The sequence below is a fragment of the Canis lupus genome, chromosome 9 (genome assembly GCF_003254725.2).
Source record: "Canis lupus dingo isolate Sandy chromosome 9, ASM325472v2, whole genome shotgun sequence".
NCBI lineage: Eukaryota > Metazoa > Chordata > Mammalia > Carnivora > Canidae > Canis > Canis lupus.
The window spans coordinates 9,256,016-9,274,013 of record NC_064251.1 but is presented as its reverse complement, the minus strand read 5'-3'; the positions used below and the strand labels follow the sequence as shown (position 1 = coordinate 9,274,013).

The 17,998-nt window shown below is 37.4% G+C and overlaps 1 long non-coding RNA gene across 2 annotated transcripts in view; it reads right to left on the bottom strand.

The window, feature by feature from the left end:
• Nucleotides 1–895: 895 nt before the first annotated feature.
• The window catches only part of LOC112673007 (uncharacterized), a 342,731-nt gene continuing 325,628 nt past the window's right edge, over nucleotides 896–17,998 (bottom strand). Inside the window, exon 5 of one of the 2 annotated variants that reach the window (XR_007412832.1) lies at nucleotides 896–1,837. This is a non-coding gene — a long non-coding RNA (uncharacterized LOC112673007). Of the gene's footprint in view, nucleotides 1,838–15,249; nucleotides 15,316–17,998 lie in introns of those variants that run through there. The other variant, XR_007412833.1, reaches the window with a different exon arrangement.

Here is a 17,998-nt window from a genome sequence, read left to right as displayed (position 1 = left end):
TTAAAAAAAATTCTACCATAATTAAGCAAAACAGTAGATTGATGACTGATTGCAAAGCAGCTGTGTCGAAAATAAACAGAGCTTTGAACTCAATAAGCTTGTCTTTTCCCAAACTTTGAGGCATACATAAACACGTCCCGTGTCCTGTGTCCTCTCCACACTTCATACACATAAAATTACTCCCAATTAGGTGTTAGTCTATTCGCCTCTTTTTTTTTCTCATCAAAAACATCCACAGAGCTTACCATCTCCACTCACTGTGCTGTCTGAAAGTCTTCTGTGCCGCCAAGCCTGGACTCGAAGATTTTACATTTACAGCAGACAAACTCAGTAAGTACACTTTGGAAACTCTGGTGAACAGCTCAGCCCAATGCTGGTCTTGATGCCTGGCCAACGGGCTCAAACAACAGACATAAAAGCTAAATCTGTACTTCCATTCAGTCACGAGGTTGCCAAGTTAGTTTTCCTGATACTGTACCTACAGTATATTCATCTCCCAATGTCTCAGACTCACTTCATTAACTTTGTGACATCAGTCTCTGATGTTATGAACTCAATTTTGCTAATATAAATGATACAGTACTATACAGAAATTTAAGAGGTTGTAACATTAGAAGTCTCTTCAAGATTCCCATAACAGTTAAAGAACAAGGAACCAAAATTTCCAGAACCAATCCTTGCTGGGAAATAATTCCTTATATGTAATCTTAAAGCTGTTCTCCCTCTGCACAGCCCTCTGCTTCTGATTCCCATTTATACTACGAATAGCTTTTAATGATAGAACAGGGAAATATATTGTGGTTTCACACTTTCAGGGATTTTTATGGTCACTTATTCCTAACTAGGAGATAGAAACGCATAGCAGAAAGATTTCTTTGGTTGTTTTTAAACATAAACCAGTTTAGTGCATTGTGCCCTTTGTCAAAAGGATACATATGAGAAATACCACTATTCGAAGATCAACTAATAGAAGAGTGTTTTCTTAATGGCAAGCTTCTCTATCGGCAGTGCTGATCACTAGATGGGTTTACAAGCCTAGTCATTAAATTGGTTTGACTGACTAATTTGGAAACTCCAATCTGCCACCACAAATCTATATCCTGCACCATGAAAAGAAATATGGAAAACGGATGCACCATTGTTCGCACAGAAGTAATGAAAATTAGTCCAAAGCTAATTATGCCTCACAAAATGGAGCTCATCTCAAAAATCCAAGTGTAAGGAGTTTTGCTTGTATGATTCAAATACCTCACTTTCTTTCCCTTCACACCCCTCCTTTTGAGCTTAAAAGCTGTAACAGTGCTATATCCTGGTTCACATATGCATCAATGAAAACAACACCAGCGGTCCCATGATGTTAAGTCATTCAGCCTGGATGCAACTCCCGGTTTTTCTATGACTTAATACATGACTATGAACAAGTTATTTAACAGGGCAAGGTCTTAAATGCCTCTCAGTAAAACGGGAAAAGAACCAGCATAGAGCTTTGGTGAAGATTCAATGGTATGTCGCATGTGAAGCCATTACAACAGTTCCTGCTTAGTAAATATAGACAGATAGTAGTAGATAGATGATAGATGATAGATAGATAGATAGATAGATAGATAGATGATAGATGATAAACAAATAGGTAAGTAGATAGATATAAAACTGTCATTAAGATATCCTTACAATTCAATATATACAGAATCAAAGCAATGAAGAAATAATTGTCCTTAAACCTGTCTAATGATCCTAGTTAAACTGATTTTTCTCATACCCCGTCTTCAAAATCCAAAGTCTCTTTCCATCCTTTGGAACGTAGATGTGATGCAGGCTTTGTTGTTACCCCGAGCATCTGTATGTGGAGAAAGTAGTGATGTACATGGTAGTAATTATCACTGATCTTGACCCACGTCTTCACATGACCCTATATTCTTAGAAAAGTCACAAACCCTTCATTTTTAATATGGTTTCCTTTTAAATCTGCCTTTACTATCTCACTGTATCTTTTACAGTGTGGTCCCAGCTCAAGTGCCCCTTCTTCTGTGAAGGCAGTGTTTCAGGTTTTTCATAGTGCTTGTAATTGAAGTGCTTAAGGGAATCCTTCCAACATAATTCAATGCTTTTGTATGTACACCATTTGAAGCCTGTAGAGAGTAAGACAGTGAAGAGCTGGGTCTGTCTGTGTCCCCGACTGGAGCCTATCCCAGAGACCATGGGGAAAAGGTTCTGTAGATTCTCATTGTGTTGAATTAAACAACAAATGGGAAGTAGCATACTATATAGAAAGATGGTTGAGATCAAAACCAAGATGGTTGGATTGGAGCATTTCTCTTTCACTAAGGATACCAAATTTCTCCAATTGGATACAAACATTTGGCCATCATTATTGATTTTTTTTCCTCCAGGTACCTCCTGTACTATTTATTATTTATTTTATGCTAAGATTCAAACAGCGTCAAATGACTAGAAAAAGGCTTAACTGAAAGATACTCAAAATTTTAATTTCTTTAAAGATTTTATTTATTTATTTATTTGAGACAGAGAGAGACAGAGAACATGAGCAGGGGGAGGGGCAGAGGAAGATGGAGAAGCAGACTACCTGCTCAGCTGGTAGCCCAATGTCCTGGGCTCAATCCCAGGACTCTGAGATCATGATCTGACCTGAAGGGCAGACACTTAAAGATCTGAGGCATCCAGGTGCCCCTAAAATCTTAATTTTTAAAACTACAATAGAAAAAAAAAGATACAAAATATCTTAGAAATACATTTGTGTATCTCATTATGACTATTACATGATCTTTTTGTTCTACTATTCCAAATTTCAGGGAAAAATTAATCATCAGTGTTGGACTTATTAGAGTTCAGGCTTGAATTATACAGGCAAAATTTATTCAGGATGGATGCAGCACCTCCCAGAAGGAGTACAGCATAATCTTTTCTCAGACAGGTCTCGCTTTGCTCCCCAAGATCCATGAGCAGTATCTATTCCTAATGCAGTTAAATGGGAGAATGAAAAGTAGGGGGAAAATATCAGTGGCAGGTATTCTGCTCCTGGCAGGCGTCTAATTCTATTTCCTGTTTGAGATATCATTTTATTTCCATTTTCCCTAAATGTAATATGGGAACTTTCCATAATAAACAGTTCTTTAATTTGCCACTTCTTTGATTGGCATTTTAAAATTTTTTTTTCAAGGAGTCTATTGGCCCATTCCTTCACAAGTTGCAAAAATAAACGAAAAAACTGAACCGCATGCCATTGTTGGGCAGAATTTTCTGAATTTGTCTTGAAGCCAAGAGAATTTATTTGACTGTCTGGGGAGCATTGAGGCAAGTCTCTTATTCTCAAAGAGATACCAAAGTTGCTTGAACAAATGGTTTGTGTTAGCTGGAGAAAGACACTGAATCTAAACCATGTGCCTCTGGACCTTGTGGTTTCAAGTTGAACCACAAGCAGTGAGAAGAGCTGTCGGTCTCAAGGCTTGATTTCAGCCATGCTCATGGGGAGGGGAAAACTCAGTGTCACCGATGGTGTTGTCTTAATATGGAGACCTGAGAGCTCCTGCGGCACAGGTGAGTCAGCTGTGGTACGAAGAATAATAGAGAGAATTCAAGACAGCATCCAATGGGACATAATGAAGATACACGATTTTTCCCCATGGGCATCCACACATGGTAAAGGCAGAAAACTGGAGCCTTTCTGAGGAGCAGAAACAACTCAGAGAGGCAAAGAGACATTAAAAAAAAAAACTGGCTTCTTATAGCTATCATAAAGCTGAAGAAAAACATCCTAGAAGAATTAGTTGAGAGACCCAAGACGGTTAAGATTACTAGACCAGAAAAACAAGAAAGACAAATTTCTAAGTGGTACCATTTATCAAACTCCAAAAGCATTGTGGGGATGGTATGAAGGAGTATTAAGTGCTATTTTATAGCACCAAGGTGAGAGAATCACTTAACCACAGAGAAGTGAGGCTTCCTCAGTGAACACAGGCAATGCTTTAACCAAGCTATTTAGGATTATGAGTTGAGCCTGAAAGGAGTCAGGTTTGGTTTTAAGTTATCTAGCAACTCATAAGGAGAGTAAAGATCTTTTCTGCCTCTTCTCTCTTGCCTTCTGTTAAAGAGCTTTATTTCACAGGGATTTATTTCAAGCTGCCAGTATGTCCATCAGTTGGGGGAAAGGAACAAAGATCAACTAAACAAAAGTTGATGTCAACATTTATCACAATTAACGCTAAATCTTCAAGTATTCTGTTAGCATTAATAGGAAAGGTCTTAGTCTCAAATGAAAAGTGCTAAATTTATTATTACTATATACAGGGAATTAAAATCAAATATGACTAGAAAATAGACTAGGTGAATTAGATTTAAAAAATATAGGGGTGCCTGGACGGCTTAGTCCGGGAAGTGTCTGCCTTTGGCTCAGGTCATGATCCTGGAGTCTGGAATCAAGTCTGGCCCATGGGCCTTTCTGTTCTGCGGGGAGCCAGCTTCCCCCTCTCCCTCTGCCCCTCCCCCTTGTTCATGCTCTCTCTCAAATAAATAAATAACATCTTAAAATATGTATATGCATAAATTTAGCTATAAAGGAAAATGAGTATGTGTATGCCTCATATACATATACGTATATCACATATTCATATATATCACACTCATATGTACACACACAAGGTGCAAGTTAATACAAGATACATTTCATACCTAGAATCAAGCAACTTTTGGGGAACTTTGAAGTTTTATAGATCAGAAGGGATAAATTGAAATGACTTGTAAACATTTAACTCAAGTTTCTTCTAAAAAATTCATTAGCCTGAGCTAAAGCAGATCCCCCTCGGCCTTAACAGCAGTACCTGTGAGATGTGCACGAGTCACCTTTTACCTCTGTCTTCTGTTTTCCCAAGAGATGAGCTCATTGAAAAAACAGACCCCCCTATCAAGAGTGCTGAAAAAAATCTTTTAAGGTGAAAAATAGGAAAGCAATCTAGTTTTGAAGTTCTTTTTAGGTCCATTGTTTGGAGTAATAATTCTCAAACTTGTTTACAAATATAGTCAATAGAAATATTAAAAAATAATGTTTTGATACCTGGACCCCAACACACACAAAATTAAAATCCTGGATGGGGCTTAGGTACCAGTATATATAATTTCTAGGTGGAAAAAAATTCCTAAAATCATGGCACTGTGTTGTTCATCTGAATAGAATTATTATATCAGACTCTACATAACTTTATGCTTTGCAGGTAAATTTGGACTTCTTACAGACAACTGGACTGTCATGTCATATGTGGGTTCTGGATAATAGATAACCAACACAGGTAGATTGCCTTTCATTTTGTGTGCTATAAGAATTAGAACGGCTTGGTAGTTTTAATTAGCTAAAGAGCAGAATCAGATAAGTCATCATTCCAAAACACATTCCAGAGCATAAATTAGTCCAAATAAAACAAACTAAAACATTGCATATACAAGGCTCCCACAATGTCAGTTACAATAACCCATATAGGCCCATAAACTCAAACCTAAATTTGAATCCACATGTCAGTCCGTATTTATTAACTACCTACTACGTGTCAAGCACATGTGAAATTTGTCAGTCTCTACCCTAATGCTACAGAATGCTCTTGGAACTGCTAACTCATTCCAAGGTCTATGTTGACTCAAATGTCTGATCGCGTTCAAATTCTGCAAATATCTGCATTACAGTGCCAAACACCGTATAAGGCAAAACATCCTCAAACACCATCATACACTACTCCCTTTTAATTAACCAAATTGCGAGCATCCATTCGACCTGTGACATAATTCTGAATGTGTCAGTTTTGTCCATGATCAATTTAAAATAAAGGTTGCACCGTCTAATTTTCTTAAATGCTACGGTACATTCTTTTTTTCTATTTTAACATTTCTGAAATTAAGATGTGCCTTATCGTTGAGTATGTATTGGGTTTGGGCTTATTCTCCACGAGTCTCCCCAACTCTAAAGAAATGATCATTCAATCAAACGCACATCTTAAAATGGAAGGTTGTTTAGATCACAGCGATGCAGGCATTTGGCTAATGAGTTCAATAACTCTACACATATATCATCCATATAAAATAGAAAAGGGGGAAATGAAGTGGAAAAGAACATCTGTCTTACAGTTCTGCTGATAGACAGCCCAAGTATTGCTCCAGAATATCACAGCCCATATTATCAGTTTCCAGCAGATGGCATCTCACACTTTTAAGTTAATCACTAAGGAGCCTTTAGGAAAGCAGTGTCCCCTGCCTGCATAACACCTGGAACTCAAAACTAGTGTTTCATAAGATTGCATTTGCCAGCATGATCACCTAAAACTGATCATGTAGATCAGCTGTAGATTTTTCTGCAACTGGCCCCAGCATGTGGTCACTCAGATTGCCCACAAGCAGTTGGTATTTTCAGCAAGATTTTAATGACAGCAGTGCCTGTTTGAGAACAGTCTGCATAACATAATTGTAGAGTGAGGTGGAAATTATGTCTTCAACAAGTACTGTAGGTGGGGATAACATGTGTATGAAAATAACCAACCAAAACCAGTGGCTCTGTTTTTCTGTAGATAAGCCTCATACAGCTATGATTCACAGAGCTGTAAAGCTTTCTTTCTGGAGAAAACCTTGCAGTGCTTAACCAGGCCTTCTGCTAGGATATTCGATTTTTCTACTTTTGTGAGAGACGGTATTATGACACTATTAGACTACTAGACACTACTACTTGTGTCTAGTAGTCTAATGAATAAATAAAAGACACACTGACATATGATCTTTAGATACCATATGTATCTAATCCTTTTTTTCTCATAATCACTTGAAGAAGAAAGAGAAACTCGTGTGGCAATGGCTAAGCGTATCTCCCCCACCCCATCCCACCACCCTGGGTTTTATTAGATTTTATGGGATCCCCTCTCCCTGTTTCTTAGTTGGATTGCCAGATATGGCTTTTTCTCAGCAGTCCATTTGTTCTTAAATTTCCTCTGAAGATGTCAATGTACATGAGGATCAACAAAGAAAACTAAGACCTCATTTCGTTCAATCAACACTGAAAGTCAGCAATGGAGATCAGCATGGAAAGATGCATTTTGAGCTATGTTGGGGCTTCAGCTCGATGGGATTTCTTGAAGCCTCTTAAAATTAATTTGAAGAAATAAAATCATGCTTTAGGATAGCACAATTCTATCTTTTTTTAAGTTTAGATGACTTTATAAACGCTGGTACATGACAAATTGCTAAGCAAACAGTCCAAAGGATAGAAACAAAAGCAGTTAGCATGGGAGATCACTCAACACAAAAACTAATAAAAAGTAAACATTGTTTTGATGCTATATTGAAGAGAAAAATTCAAGTATGGTACTTATTTGGGAGGAGGTAATAACAGGCATTTCTGACTGAATAGTTGTGGTGATTGAACTGAAAATTATAGATGAGTCCATGTTAGCAGAATGCTGGCATCCAAAATCCACAGTGGGGTACCCATTTTAGAGAACAGATTAACAGTGGTGTTCAGAGCTTAGTTTGAACTGAAATTACATTCCCATTGTAATGTCGAGAGAGCAGTTGCAAATATGGATCTGCCATTCAAGAGAAGTCAGAGTGAGAGTTTGTAATTCAGGAGCCTTCCATGCAGGGTGACAGATGATACTAGATGAAAACTCTGGGCTGGGTAAAATCTTTGATATAGAAAGAAACGGAGAGTAGAGTCATGGGGACCTCAGAAGTAAATGAAATTTGGGGTATAATGTATATTACACATTATATATGTGCTTCTATAATGTATATGGCTTAAACTTCCATAGACTGAGGCCAATCCTACTATAATCTCCTTCAATAATGAGTTAAAAGGAAATTTTTCAAACACTGTGTTCATGTTACATGAGTCTCTAAGACCAAGGATCCCACTTATTTCCCTAATACTCCTTAAAAACCAAAGGAGAAACTAATTATAATGTGTTTATTTGGATCGACTATTAAACATTTTTTTCCAAATGCATAACTTCTCTCCCCTCTCAATCAATGGCTAGATCCTTTTTAAGAGTAAATAAAAGATTGTTTTATTTTTTACTTTAGAGAATGATTGTATAATTCTGCCCAAATAAATGGCCACTATTTCTTATCATCCCTAGACAGTTGTAGCAAAAGTAAAGGTTTAGAATATTGAATAGATGAAATGTCTTCATATATAGCGTTATCCTTATCCAAGTATCAGCCAGTGAAAATGGGCAATAGGGATAACTTACAGGGATCAAATATATCTTTCAAAGCAGTAATTTTTAGGATTGTCTGGGGACAAATATAGGAAGTGATTATCAATCAGAAAGAAAGACCTCAACCTTTTTTAAAAATTCCCAGAGGCCAAAATGACCACAGAAACAAAAGCAGGATGTGTGTCTCTTTGTTCTCTCTCCTAGATTCCCTCATTGCATCATGCCTCTCCTTCTCCTCGACTCCACAACCTCAAAAACCTGCTCTTGAGTCTGAAATTCACACCACAGAATAAACGGAACAATTTTTATGTAGTTTCCTTGGGTGAGCAGAGGCCATGGAGAAAAGCAGAGTTGAATTTTGTCTTGGATGAAGTCGAACTTTTAAAAAGACTGACCCTTGTAAGACATTACTGGGGCAATTTCCAGCAACTGTTCATGTTAGGAAGGTTTGGTGAGGGGAGGTCAGCTGTAGGAAACTTTAAAATTTCATGGATTTAGATTGGGCAAACAGGGGGAATGGTCAGTTGTGGCAGAGAGTAGGGAAAGGAGAAAACCAGAGATTTCAAAACTAATTTTGCAAGTAATTTTGGGAAGAGCTCATCATTCACAGAAGTTAAAGTGATATGTTGGCATTTCCTCCCCTGACTTATTTTATAATCTTCTTAGATTAGATTTTTTTAAAAAATGGACGGGTTGAGCATTGGGTGTTGTTATATGCTATATGTTGGCAAATCGAACTCCAAAAAAAAAAATACAAAAATAAAAAAAACTAAAAAAATGGCTGTCACACACCAGTCACATTTTGAATGTCTACCCTTTTAAAGATTATGAGGCTGTCCTTAATTTGCATGTATGATTATGTTATAATAATTTATGCAAAATTGACAACAGCTAAGAGAGTCTTTCAGAAATCTATTGGAAACCATGAACGACATAAATTTCCAAGGTGCCAGAGCTGTAGGAGGGCTAATTCTATGACCTTGCCACTAATACTCTGTATCTACTCTATTTGGACAAACCTATGGGAGGAAATCTCCTTTATTTTTCCACAGAAGAAATTAAACACTAGTGCATTAATATGTTACATACAAGAGTTCAATGCCTGCACTGTGGTTCCACCACATATTAATGGGTGATTCCATTCTCTGAGCAAAGGAGACTGCAGACAGAGATTTCTTCCCCTATGGTCAAACATCCCCTACCTGAGGCACCAGGATCTTGTTCAGCACTTGAGTCCAGAAACAGCAAATTCAATCTAGCTGTGGCAGGCCGAGGGCGAATTGGAATGCCAACTCCAGACCGGGATTCCAAACCACGAGCCTCTGGAAATAAAGCTTGGATTTGGAGAAATGACAGTAACCTCAAGCCAAGAAATCTCACCCAGTTTTTGAAAGAGCTTCAGTGAACAGTGAATATAGATAACTGTTAACATGACTCCTCTTTCATTTGAAACATATCAAACTAAGAGCTCTATATAGAGTACCATGATAAAGAAAATGACATGGATCTCAGTCTTTGAGCAATTTTCTTGTCAATTGTAGAGCAAATGTAGCAGCAGTGTTTTGTGCTGAAAGAGCATTGTCTCCTTTGCCTACTTGCCTTCTCGATTACTAGCTTCATGCATTAGCTACAGCTACAGAGGAAAGATAAAATGGCTATTAGAGGTATATCTATAAACATCTGTATGTCTGTCTACCCATTTATCCATCCATCCATCCATTCATCCTTGCAGATCATCACTAAGCCATTATCTTGACCTCAGAAATCCCAAAGGATCAGGTAGGGCCAGAAGGTAAACTACACTTCAGCCTGACAGCCCTGGATTCCAGTCTTCATTTTCTCACATCTCTCCAATCCACCCCAGCCTTTCTGTTTATTCAGGACTAAAATATATAGTGCAGAAACTCAAGAAGATAATATAATACAATGAAGTCCACTGATGTCCTAAAACACAATTTTTGGAAACCTATCAAAACATAAAATTCTAACCTAATGCAATGTCTGTGTTGTCAAAAAAGGAAATATTTCAGTCATATGAGTCATGACAATGGGTTTTTCTATTTGTGTAGATGCCACGTAAGTAGATTCTGGTTTTTTTGTTTTGTTTTGTTTTGTTTTAATGACATAGGTTGAAATCCCTGAATTGTTGGGATGAAAATTTTATTTAAGTCAGGAGAAGAGCATTTGAGTGACGATGATAATAGAGATGATATTGATGGTAAAGATGATCATGTCCATTTGTTTAGCGTTTAGTCTGTGCTAAGAAACATATTGAGCTTTACAATATATTATTTTAATTAATTGAACATTCTGAAAGTTGATCTTATATAAAATTTTTTCTTCCTCTATTGACTGCAACACTTAGCTTCTGAAGCCAATAAGGGATATCATCACCTGTTCTCTCTCACACTTGAATGATGGATATACCTCTATTCAATTGATGAGCACAACTTATAACCTGTGGCAATGCTAATTAATTTACAGAATTACCAGACCAACAGAAGAACTAAAAAACTTAAAATAGTAAATATTTCACACTTAACCAGCCAGATACTAGATTACCCACTCATGAATTCATTAGCTACTGTATGGAAACTTGCCAGACAGTGATAAGCTTCATAATCTTTTATTTTGGCATTTTCTTGACTCCCTGTTTAAGGGAATAATACTGCCTGAAGTTAGGGGATAGACTATACCATTATTGACTAAATTCTAACTTAATTAAAAAAAAAAGATTGTATTTATTCATGAGAGACACACAGAAAGAGAGGCAGACACATAGGCAGAGGGAGAAGCAGGCTGCCTGTGGGGAGCCCGATGTGGGACTTGATCCCAGGATTCCAGGATGATGCCCTGAGCCAAAGGCAGATGCTCAACCACTGAGCCACCCAGGCATCCCAATTCTAACTTAATCTTGTAGAGTTGTTGCTATATTCATGAAACAATCCATGATTATTGTTTATTCCTATTCCATTAAAATTCTTTACTTATTAGAACATTGCTTTTATCAAGTACCTAATTTATGCTTTATACTGTGCTAAATTATCTTCTTATGTGTTATCTCTTTGGACCTCATGGAATCCCTATAGGGATTAATATCACCCTCTCCATTTGACAGATGGCAAAAAGGAAGATTTAGTCACTTAGAGGATACATGTATAAACAAAAGGGCTGGGGTGGGAACTCTGGCTATGTGTGCTTTCCTGGCTTTAGTCTGGATCTGAAGATCTAAACTTCTTAGCTACTCTAAGCATTTATCTGTGCATATATTAGGTAAGTATGTCTGAAACTGCTTATATTTCTCTCTCTTTAATCATAAGAGATAGTATTATCTGTAAATGCAATATGGGAGGGAGATTGCATGACATACCCAAGGGTCATGTGTGCTTCATGATTCCATAAGAGTGGTGTTTGGCATCAACACATTTCTGTCCTTCTCATTTCTATCAAAGAATCACCAGTGGATGGGAGGTTAGGTAGCTTTAGGTTGCACTAGACCTGCCATTCTTGCTTCAACCTGAAGGATTCTATTTTTATCTGTTTTATGTATTACAAGCCCAAATAAGATATCATTTGGTGAGAGGAGGGGAAGAAGGGGAAGGGTTCCTTTATTTATAAGAAAGAAAGGTTCACCTACCACAGTAGAGAATTCATACAGTTAACCTTTCTTGAAAGTCTCAGCAAAGTTATTATAAAGTGCAACATGCTCTGTAAATGTCATGTTGGTATATATCTGTCTTCAGTGTTAATTAGGCACATATGCTTGGCATATAGGAAGGAGAGTTCACATCCTTGAATCAATGCAATTAAACTCTAAAGTCTTAAAAGGAAGATATTGCTTTAGAACCACTCTTTCAATGAAACATCAATGAATTCCGAATGTGTACATACTACATATTTAAATTCTGAAACCAGTTTGACAATGTGTTGTGTTTTGTACACAATGGTGATGCTCTGCACTCATCCTTAGGCTATGCACTTGGAATTAGTTTTTTTGTTTTGTTTTGCATAGTAGGGAATGGTTGGTAACCATTTCGCTAAACTTTCTTACTCACTACTTGTGATTAATAACAGGCATTATGGGCTTTCAGGGTAATGTTCATTTACTGTGACAGTAGAATAGATTAAATTTAACTCTGTCATGGCAAGGTTGACCCAAGGACCTGCTTCCATCAGTGTATGCCTCTAACTGCCTAAGCTAACTGGACACCTGGGTATTAGTAACTCATCGCTTTTGCTTTTTCTGGTTTGAATTTTTTAACAAGTCATCAACTCACTCTTTTTATAACTATTACATGCTTTAAAGATGGGACATTCAATTACATTATATATATCCAGGTTCTTAAACACAGAGCAGTTTTGTTAAAGGAGGAAAGCTGATCAAGCATCTAAAGCACAACAACATTCTTTCAACCTTCATATTAATAGAAAGCAACAAGTAATATTTATGGAGCATCTATGAGAAACACCAAGATAGTGTTTCAGGAACTCTTATTTATAATTTCTTCCCCTCTTTCTATGGAACTGTGAAGCAGAAAAACAGAGATTTGCTATAGTCAATTCTTTATGGTGTTGGTCACTTTCAATGGTGACGTGGCCCTCAAAATGGGTAAATGCAAAAAAAGGCAGATGGTAACCCTGATGAACACAAAAAAAAAAACCATGTGTATTCCCACAGATGAATGAATTCTCACTCATATTTCTTATGAAAAAGACTATCCCAATAAAACAGAATGAGCATCTCATCCCACTCATGGTGTGTCTACGTGGATAAAATTTTAAGTCACTATTGTTAGTGAACGTTGGTCAGACGGGAAAGGGCGAAGGGAAGTAAATGAAATTGGAGATTAGGAAGTAACAAAAGAAGAGAAATGAAAACCAGGCTTCTGTAACTTTTGATCATTCTTAAACACAGCAGGATCCACAATTATAAAGGGAAGCAAATCTTGTGGAAATGTGAGGGTGACACGTCTGTACTATACACTGAGTAATTTCCCGTGGAACAAAAAAAAAACCTGAAGGTTTATTTTACTATGAAATAATGTACTCCACTTGGCTGACTTGCCAGCAAAGCAATAGAAAAACCATAGAAATCGTGTTTGCTCTGGGAATAAGATATTGGGTAAGTTTTCTAAGCAGAAAAGGGGATCTGGGTCTAGTGCCCCTCAGACACCATCTTCCAGTGGCATAAGGAGGTTTCATCTAGCAAGCTCAGAGCCAACCATTACTTTTCCTCAAAACCCTTAAACAACATGCTGAGGTCCACATGAAGACATCAAATGTGTTTGTGGACAGAATTCATTTTATGCATAGTAATGGGAGATGGATATGAGTTCCACACGGTGTGATTTTAAAGGCCCCAAAAGGAAGAAAGACAACCCCCCCACCACACACATACACAATGTATTTTCTCTAAGACATGCTCTTTCAGGGTCTGAATTTCCATCCATTGATGACTTGTTGCTTGAAGAGAAATCCTTTGTTTTCTCTAGAAGTCTCAACATAAAATAGTTATGCCTATGAGGGAAACAAGTGACGAGGCCTAGAGTTCAATCAGTTGACAAGATTGTCTTCTAATGTGATATCTGGCTGCATGTAACCCTGTGAAAAGGTGATCCAAAAAAGTGTTCCCAAGAAAGAGGGCCATGTCCAAACTAGAAGCCAGAGGTCATAAGCAGAGAAATCTGGAATGGGCTCTACATCATTAGTTGATGTATAAATGAGCAGATAAAAGAAGTCACCTTCTGATTTGAGTCTATATGACTCAAAGCAGTGCCCTCTGACTTTCTTTTTACTTTTTAGATGCCTCATGGCCTTAGCAGTGACGTTTCAATAACATATTTATACCACTTCCTCTACTGACAATTCATCACAGACTTGTTACAGAAGTGCCATTTTGCCACTCCATTCTCTCCGGCTGTATTTCCAGTCATGAACACAGGGCAACAGGCTGGAAATATGGAGCATTAGGAAAATGTCTGGAATTTTCTTCAGGCCATAAACAATGTGAAAACTTTTCATGCTCTAGGAAAAGAAGGAACAACTAGAAGGAAAGAGTGTTGAAATGGGAGATGTGCCTCAAAGATGAGACTCCTAGTTCGAAAGAGAGAAGTGGGCTATGTCTACACATGAACCAGAGATGTACGATGCTTGTTTTCTGAAGCCTGGGTACTCAGTCTGTAAGGGCCCACAGTTTGGAATTCTAGGTCCAAGGGAGGAATTGTGCACAGTCCATCAGTACTCCTGAACACACTTATGTTTATAGCTACCTCCTCATTGAGGCTCCTTGAGCTGTTTTCTCCAAAACCTAGAGATCTGGGGGCAATGAGGAACCATTCTCTCCCTGTACTAGGAATAAGGCATGGGAAGATACACTCAGTGTGGAAAGAAGACATAAAAGTTTATTAATAAAAACAAAGGCATTTAGCTCATTAATTTTCACTCAGTGTTCTAGTGATGTTGTTATTTGACTACGTAGAATTTAGAATAAACACTCTGCATTGCTTTCTCAGTGACAAGGACGGATTTTCTATGAGGCACCCATATTTTGATCACAAGGGGAACAGAGGAAAAGTTTTGTTCTATTTGGATGTATGGGCCAGGATTGGAAATATGGTCCAGGATTAGAAACTCAGCTAATGCAAAGTTAAAGACACTGTTCAGGGGTCAAGCCAGTGACCTTGACCTCATTAGCACTGTGCTCTAACCAACTGAGTTGACTGGCTTCCTGCAAAGAAATAGGAAATTAAATTCATGGGTGCATTCCTTTCTGTAGCATTAATAAAAGTCTGTGTTAGTTGGGAGAGATTCCAGCACTGCCATTACCAACTGTGTGACGTTGGGCATATGCCCTAATATCTCTGGCTTTGCTTCAATATCAGTAATGCACTGATACTATTTTTTAGCTTCTGCTGGGATGAAGGGAGGCTGAGAAGAAAGGAGTCAGGGGCAAAAAAGAAGGAGATTCTAAAACACACGACTGAAATCCTTAGAAGAAAATATTAGGTAATTCCATTACTATCACAATTATTTTAACTGATCTCACCTGTGATTCGCCCAATGGGTAGACTTTCTGAAATCTTTCTGCAACACTGAAAATATTCCCAAATTCCTGAAACTCACAGGAATGAAAACAAATTAGTTAGCAAATTTCCTACTTTAAAACATTGAAGGCAAATTGCATAAAAGGATGGTTTGAGTTTGTTTTCTTCTTCAGTTGTGTTGCAAACAGTTCCCCCAAGGAAACCTTGGAATTTCCTCCAGTCTGTTCTCCATTACCTCTGTGGGAAAATTGTGAAAAATCAATCTGTTTTCTGCATAACCATATTACATCCCATTATTTGAGGAATGTCAAATGCAAACCCCAACAACCAACAATATCAATCTTTTCCCTCTCATTTCCAAGTTTAATTTCAGCAGTAGTTATGAAAAGAAAGTGGATGCAGAACATCATTATGCTCCAGGTGATTGTAGATTTTAATAAGAATTTATATAAAACAGGACATATTCTCTTCATAGTTAATTATATCCTTGACCATGACCTTATCATGTGAGGCTCCTATGACCATGGACTATGCTAGAAGTCAATCAGGAATAGAGGCTGTGGCAAGCAGAACCCAATGCCTTCCCTCTAATTGACAATACAAATTTAGATAATGCCAGGCCAAGGTTGGAATTTCTGGCAGACAAAAAAAAAAAAAAAAGATTCCAGAGATGTGATGTACTGTTCTGACAACATTTGGTGTGATCTCATAAAATAGTTAGGGCTTAGGAACCAATCATGCCTTATCTTTCAACCTTTCTTCATCCTTAACATCATATATATATCGAATATGTGTACATGAGTGCGTATATCACATATGTATCATATTATAAATATATATATCACCCTTGGGCAAAACAAGAATCAAGATTTCTTATGAATTTAAACAGAAATGCTTAAATGCTTTCTAATATAGTCCTACTAGCCCAGAAGGTGATTTCTGTTTTAAAGAACCCTTTATTGCAACTTTGGAGCTTTTTTTCTGATAAGTCTTTCTTTCCTTCTCTCTTTTTTCTTTCTTTATTTTCTGTATCTTCCTTTTTCCTTCTCCTTTTTCTTTCTTTCTTTCTTTCTTTCTTTCTTTCTTTCTTTCTTTCTTTCTTTCTTTCTTTCTTTCTTTCTTCCTTCCTTCCTTCCTTCCTTCCTTCCTTCCTTCCTTCCTTTCTTTCTTTCTTTCTTTCTTTCTTTCTTTCTTTCTTTCTTTCTTTCTTTTTCTTTCTTTCTTCTTTCTTCTCTTTCTCTTTCCTTCCTCCCTCCATCCCCTCCCTCTTCCCCTGCCTCTTTCCCTCTATCCTTCCTTCCTTCCCTCCTTCCTTCCTTCTTTCTTTCAATAACTTTTCAAGAATAATATAATTCTGTTACTGCTTTACATTACTGTTGGTCCAATATATTTTATTTAAACATATTCTAGTAAGAAATTTTTTTCCTAAGAAAACAAAAATGCTGAAAATATAACAGTGTTTGGGAAACATGGGACCAGGAGGAAACAGAGAAAGACTCCGTTTCTCTCCACCAGAGTATATCCATCATGTGATGTTTTGTCCTTGAAATTATCTTTCACCTTGTCCTTTCTCTCTCTCGTCCTTTCTTCCAGAGAACCAATACAGAAAATCTTTGTCCTTAATTGTCTCTACAAAAAAAAGTCAAAGTCTGTTGTGACTATTACTAGTTTTCGAATCAGTCTAGAATATTTTCATGTAGCCCTTTCTTCTGGTCATGAGGGAAGAAGTCTATAGCTGCCACAGTAGAGAAAAAGAATTGGCCCTTGAGTTCCACAGGCAGAGAGTCTCCTTTCAGCCACGGTTTTGCTTTCTATATATGGTAAGAACAACTATTTTGAGGTTTCTGTGAGATAATGTGTATTGATTTTTTTCTTCAAAATATATGTCACTCTGTAATTCCTTAAGATGAGAGACCCACATGGCCCTGAACTAAGTATTAGAATACCTGAATCTGCATTCCAGATCATTCATGAGTTCCTTTCACACTTGGATGAGTTACTAAATCTCCCTGATACCCTACTTCCACATCTATAAAATGGACATAAAAATCAACCTTCCCAAAAACTATCCTCACAAACGTTAAAAGAGATCGTGGATTTAAAAGAACTTAGTTCTGTGCCACATGATAAAAATACAATAAATATTTGATGAAAATAAATGTAAACTTTCATCAAGAATGGTGTAGGATAGTTATAATAATGACCCTTTAAATTCCTTCTGCTCACACTCTGAATTCCATGTTAGGAGAGGTACACCTTTGAGTTCTACTCACTGTAGAACTCAAAGTCCGCTATTGATCATCAACCATTTTATACAGTTTAGTTGTGACAATAATCTCTGGAAGCAAGGACCTCAACTAGATAACTACTGGAGAGCCTTAGATTCTAATGCAAAGTAGAGGTTGCATATGGAATGGTCTCATTCCATGTACACTAGGTAAGAAGAAAAATACCTTCCTGAATTCATGGTATTTTCTTTCCATTAAAGATAATTATTTCAGATAACTTGTCTTTCCAGGCCCAAACTGGCAAAGTACACTGGAGGAGTCTTCAACAAGATGGACTCCATAACTTTAGATTGAAAAAAAAAATGTGTTTGCTTTGCCCTTTCAGCCCTTCCCCACCCCACAATCTGAAGAAGAATAGAGACCTTTCCAGCTGTGGCAGGGACAGTGGTTTTGGTGGTTGATGAGTGGAATCTGAGACCTGTCGTAAACCTCCATCATCATGAGCTGTGGGAGGGATCACCCC